General features: G+C 44.5%; 1 long non-coding RNA gene across 1 annotated transcript; it reads right to left on the bottom strand.

Moving 5' to 3' along the window:
* Positions 1 to 569: 569 nt before the first annotated feature.
* On the bottom strand, positions 570 to 2663 carry LOC120969313 (uncharacterized). The gene is made up of 2 exons (XR_005763403.3): positions 2448 to 2663; positions 570 to 2269 (listed from the first exon to the last, which is right to left on the bottom strand). It is a non-coding gene; the product is annotated as an uncharacterized lncRNA (long non-coding RNA).
* Between the last annotated feature and the right edge of the window lie 3179 nt (positions 2664 to 5842).

The following is a 5842-nucleotide window of genomic DNA, read 5'->3' as shown; positions in this document are numbered from 1 at the left end:
GGATGGAGGACGACATGGGCTTGGATGCGGGCCGCCGCCGTAGGATAGGTTTAGGGTCGGGCCGGATTTTTTTCTTCTAAATGTTCGAAATCAAATGAAATCCGCCGTGTTTGCATGAATGTCGCCCCGTTTGTATAAAATTCATTGTGTTTGTGTGAGTTTCATCCGGTTGGTCCAAAAAGTTGTTGAAATGTATGGGGCACCATTGGATGGCGGCCTCCCGTATCCGAGTCTGCAAACTGATTCCTCTGTCCGCGGACAAATGCATGGGGAAATTTACGAGTCGACATTGGTGATGCCCTTGGAGCATCTCTAGCAGACGTTGTATATCGCCGACCCGCAAAACTCGTTTACAGTTCACGGAAAAACGGTTTTGCGGGCTGGCACGGGCGGCGGCCGAGCAGACTCCGCATAGCGGAACTGTAAAACGGAATATTGACGGATATTCCGTTTTACAATTCCGCTATGCGGTGTCTGCTCTGGCGGCGCCCGCGTCGGCCCGCATATCAGATGCGGTTTTATCTGAATTTGATATATATGCATATATTCAGAATTACTAATTTGCAATATAAGAAAAAAATGTCAATATTACAATACACCAATCATCCAAATTACAATAATGATACAAATCACGGAAGCAAACTAAAAAATTCAATACAAAACTTGTCCTGAATACAAATGACACATAAATTAAATTCACAAATACGCACACCACGTTAACCATTGCATACCGCTCGGCACAAGTACAAGTACAAGTACTCACAGGCGACTTGGGGCGGTGGATCCCGAGGCGGCGACAGCGACTAGGGCGGCTCGAGGCGGTGGATCCCGAGCGGCGACGACGACTAGGGGTGGATCGGATTGGCGGATCCGGAGAGCCGGTGAAGCGGCTCGATGGAAGAGGGTAGGGGCGCCCCCGCGGCACGATTCCGCCCGCAGATTTGGCCAAAATCGCCGGCGGTGGACGGGCGGAACCAATGGCAGGCGAGCGGCGGAAGGGGTGGGGAAAGGGCGCGGGCTGAAATGTCCCTCCCGCCAACTGCTTTCCTCGGATACGGGGCATCATCAGGGCGAGGCGGAAACCTGCATTTTCGTGGGTTGGGATGTGATTTTACCGCGCCCCTCAAAAAAATTTACGGGTCCAACGCATTTGCGGGGTCTGATCGGACAGCATTTTCCGCGACGACCCGTATTTGACGGTTATTTTATGAATCACGGCTTTATATAGGATCTGCTAGAGGGGCTCTTACCCACGTCTACTTGTTTAACGAGTTACTTTATACCTTGCAGCCGGCTTTTTGTTGTTTTGCTGAGCGGCCGATAAAAAGAACTCGACAAACAACTGGTCACTAGGCAAACTTGCCGATTCTAGTAGTGAGTGACCTTTTCTTTAAATTTTTTAAATAAAACTTCTGATCTATTCATTTTAATTATGATGGTACAACGAACACTAGAAATAGTAAATATTACATACAAATTCATAGATCCCCTAGTGACGACTACAAGCACTGAAGCGAGCCGAAGACACGCCGCTGTCATCGACCCTTTATACTCCGCGTATAAGATTTGTGTCAAGTTAAACTTTGCAAACTTTGATCAAATTTATATTAAAAAATTATCAACATCTACAATACAAAATATATATTATGAAACTACATTTCATGATGACTCTAATGATATTGATTTGGTATTGTGAATGTTGATACTTTTTTCTATAATTTTGATGAAATTAGAGATACTTTGGCTTCCACATAAAATTTATATGCAGACTAGAAAACCCGAAAAATATCGGCGTAAGGAGTCAACCAAACAAGTGAACAATTTCATATTTTTTTTCCACGTATCCAAAATATATACTAGTCAACAACAACATGCACACGACGCCCCATTTAATTTTGCGTTAGCTTTTTTTTTCTTTTCTTTGCAAAGTAGTAGATGTAGAGGACGATGTCCATGCATGCACGCACCTTCCATCTTGGGAAATGAGAACCTGTGTTGACACCTTGTAAATTAAGATTTTATGCTCGAATATCTGTTCCGTATGGATGGGTCAATATAATAATTTGCAGAATTCGATCGAATAAGGCTTGAGTTGCTTTCCATCGAATCAGTGAACTTAACCCTAATTATAGATGCCGGATGAACATACATATATGCTGTTGCAACTTCCTCCATGTGGTCAGGCTCTCCTTTGACAGCTTTCCACTCCATGCTTTTTTCCACACATGATTAGTCGTCACCTCCCCGCAAAAAAAAGGCTAGTCATCACCTGCATGTTTGAAGTGTAGAAATGTGAGGATGCAGGCTCTACTGGGTACAGGGAGATATATATTATCATAAGTATGTATGTACGATGATTGCATCTGCATGAACAGCTAATCATGTAGCAACCCAACTTTCTTATAGGAAAAACAAGGAGTTTTTCATTTGTCCTCAGAAATGCATACGTGTACAGAGAGGCAAATTCAGCCTAGCATGAGCAGCAAGAGCCACTCAGGCTAGCCAAGGTGACTGCCCATGAGAACCCACGCCAAGGCAAATGAAGCATTGAACATGGATGAAGACATAGGCAAGTCATCCTTGGCTATCAGAGGTAAGGCCCTTGCAGCCATGTAAGGCTTGCTCTCTTCTTGTTGTTGTTTCTTGTTGCCGCTGCTTTTATCATTATGGTGCACATATCACTAGCTATTTATAGGCAGTTGAATGACCTCATTCTTCGCATCCTACTACTACTAGCCTTTCAGTATTGTCTTTAATGCAGAGAACATATTCCAGATAATGTCAACCTATATAGATATGGACAGCTAGCTTTACAGAATCAATTTCTCATTTTCAGTGGAACAATCAAGATATCCTATTTATTTGCCCGCCGGTTCCGTTCATATTGTCAAGCCATTTTGGCTCGTCGGTCTCTTGGTGTTGGTACAAGCAGCATATCATATACAAACTCAAACTAGGCATGCAAGCAGGACCGAGGCAACTGAACAATTTCCAAAACTAATCACGACCACCATTGATCACTTCTACAATGAAATGGGTAACACAAACCGGAACAGGCTGCCAAAAAACCAGTGCTTCCTTGTCGGAAAACAAGCAGTGTATGTTCAGATGCTCAACACTACAGGAAATTGGTGGGTCACGGCAGCGAAAGCAGGATGCAAGCAGGCAGATCAAACACGATTATTTTTAGAAACCGTCGGGTACATCTGAATATAATAAATTTTCCAAAATCAAAATATGAGATTTGAAAAATAATGAAAAAAATCAACACATATGGTATTGGTTGGAAACATACTCCGGTGAAATCACAAAATGGGATATCGTAGATACATTAGATTTGGCAACGATGGCCAATGGAATATTTCTAGCTTATCTTGGCATAAGAAAAGTTGGCATGCAAACACTGACCTTGAGAAAGTAAGATCTATGGATACCGATGCATGGGTTGTGTGTTTTTGTTTCTTTTTCATTTTGCGAATATATGCAATGCATTTGATTGGATAAAATTGATAATCTGCTATGAGAATCGATCCCCTCGCTAGGCCCCCACGACGCCTCTCAAGTGCTGACCTCGCTTCCACCGCCAACGACACCCCTCTTACCGTCCCCTTCTCCTCGCCGTGTCGCAAAGCATAACCCTAGCATGGGCTGAACCAGCCCGCACCACCATCGGATGCAGCTCCTCCTACCACTGGTGGGGCTGTAACCTGTGACGCGGGACCATGACCAAGGGGGCTATGGCCGGTGCGTGCCAAATTGTAGGTTGGCAGTCGCCGCGTTGGGTTTATCCCTATCCAGATCTGGCTGGGACTTGCTAGGGGACCTTCACCCAGATCTTCCGACGACCGCGTGGCTATGGTCAAGTTGGGGTGGGTAAGGACCACCTTCCTGCACTTTCCTCAAGCGCAAGGCGGCCTGAAGTCTAGCGATGGTGTGGGGGGTCGGATACATAGACCAGCGGCAATAGAAGGTGGGATGCATGGTTGGCTCTCTGGCGACCCTTGCGGCAGCAGTGTTGGCACTGCCGCTTGGCCATGTTGATGGTGAGGGGAGTCGTGGCAAGTGGTCCTAGTGAGGATGTTGCTGATGGTGGCAACCGAAACCTAATCTACCTCGAGGTACAGATTTATCAGGGTGGGCTCGGAGGCCAGACTGCCTTGACGAGGTGTGAGGGAGATGTCGAGAAAAAGCTTTGCACCTCAGCGTTCGCGTTGGTGATTCCTATGTGTGTCGTGTCCCTCTGGGGGGTGCTTTAGCTCTCCTTGCACCCTACAAGTGCATCAATTTTATTAATGTCAAGATATATGAAGGGACTAATGGTTATCAGGTATATTTAAGATTAGCTCTCAAACGACGCAATAAGCGAAATGAATGGTGACCCTCCAATTTCATCAACAACAAGTATTGGCCAAGGCAATGACTTAGTTTTTTGTTGTCTTTCAGTGATCCAATATCACATTGAGTCCATATGTATGCTGATATTGTTTAAAGGAGAATAAGGTTGCTAACCTCAGTTTCTTTCTTCACGTGCTTAAAGATCAACTGTCAAAAGCCCTCAATAGTATTTCATTTTTTTCACTATATTTGTCACATTTTCGTTGTCCAGAGCCTCCGAGCTCTTCCACTTCGAATCCTCCGAACTGCATTCAGATATAGACATTGCAAAACTTGAGTTAGTCAAAGCTCCCAAACTCCTCTCATTCGCAACCTCTGGAGCACCGCGCTCATACTTATTGAATTGCTCGGGCACCCAGAACGCTTTTGGTCATTCTCAAACGGACCCTAGTGGTATACATAGGTGATCCGCTGGCCAGTCAGATCCTCCAAAGTAGTTTCTGTATAACCTGACGAGCTATATGAAAGTTCTCCCTTTTAGTTTTGTTGGGCGGTGCCGAACATATCATTCAGAGCGTCCGAGCTATGATAAAAAGGTGTATAGCAGTCAGATTCATGGTTCAGCCTATATGTAGACTCATCTATCCCATCAGTTCACTCGAAGCAACACTCATTAAATTCATGTTTTATGATAAGGAACTTCAACTCCCTGTGCTGAGTCCAAAGGGCTTTCCACTCAAACCATCAATCCACTCCTTTGAGCTATAATATCCTCCTTGGTTTCCACTACTACTCCAATCCAAGGCCATATCTTGAGAGAGTTTTGAGTTTCGAGGAGGTTATATTTTGGAGCAAAAGAGCAAGAGATTCATCACCAAGTGAAAGAACATGCGGTGCCCCCATGTTTGGTTTTGGTAATTGATGACAATCCCTATGGACTAATGGTTGCCTTGAGTTATATTTGAAGGATTTGTCCATAGGCATTTCTTGAAGTCCATGTGTTGGTTTCAAGGAGTTTATGTGGTGACCAAGGTGTTATTAAGGAATTATCCAAATATTGGTCATGCGAGAGTAGAGCTTATTGCAAGCATGTCTTGAAGAAGAAGATTGTGTGATCATTCATGTTTACCTTCAAGACATCATCCAAATGAAGAGAGTTGGAAAGAGTCAAGGTTGATCAAGACTAAGTCAAGAGTGTATCAAGTTGATCAACACACAAAGCGCACAAGATGTACCGAGAGGGATCAAGCGATCCCATGGTGTGGTAAGCATTGTCGATTACGCTTTGTGTACTAACCCATGATCTTCGTGAGAGTTCTTTGTGGGGTTCGGTTGCAGTGTGCAAGTTCAAGTGAAGCATCATGAAGAGATCAAATGCTTGAAGCTTGCCGTCCATTGTGGCGACAATGGACTTGTGAAGATGTTGCGGTGTGCAAGTTCAAGTGAATCATCATGAAGAGATCAAATGCTTGAAGCTTGCCGTCCATTGTGGTGACAATGGACTTGT

The sequence above is a fragment of the Aegilops tauschii genome, chromosome 7, assembly GCF_002575655.3.
Source record: "Aegilops tauschii subsp. strangulata cultivar AL8/78 chromosome 7, Aet v6.0, whole genome shotgun sequence".
In the NCBI taxonomy this organism is placed as follows: Eukaryota; Viridiplantae; Streptophyta; class Magnoliopsida; order Poales; family Poaceae; genus Aegilops; species Aegilops tauschii.
The sequence above is the reverse complement of the archived record's forward strand: the minus strand, read 5'-3'. Positions and strand labels throughout refer to the sequence as shown.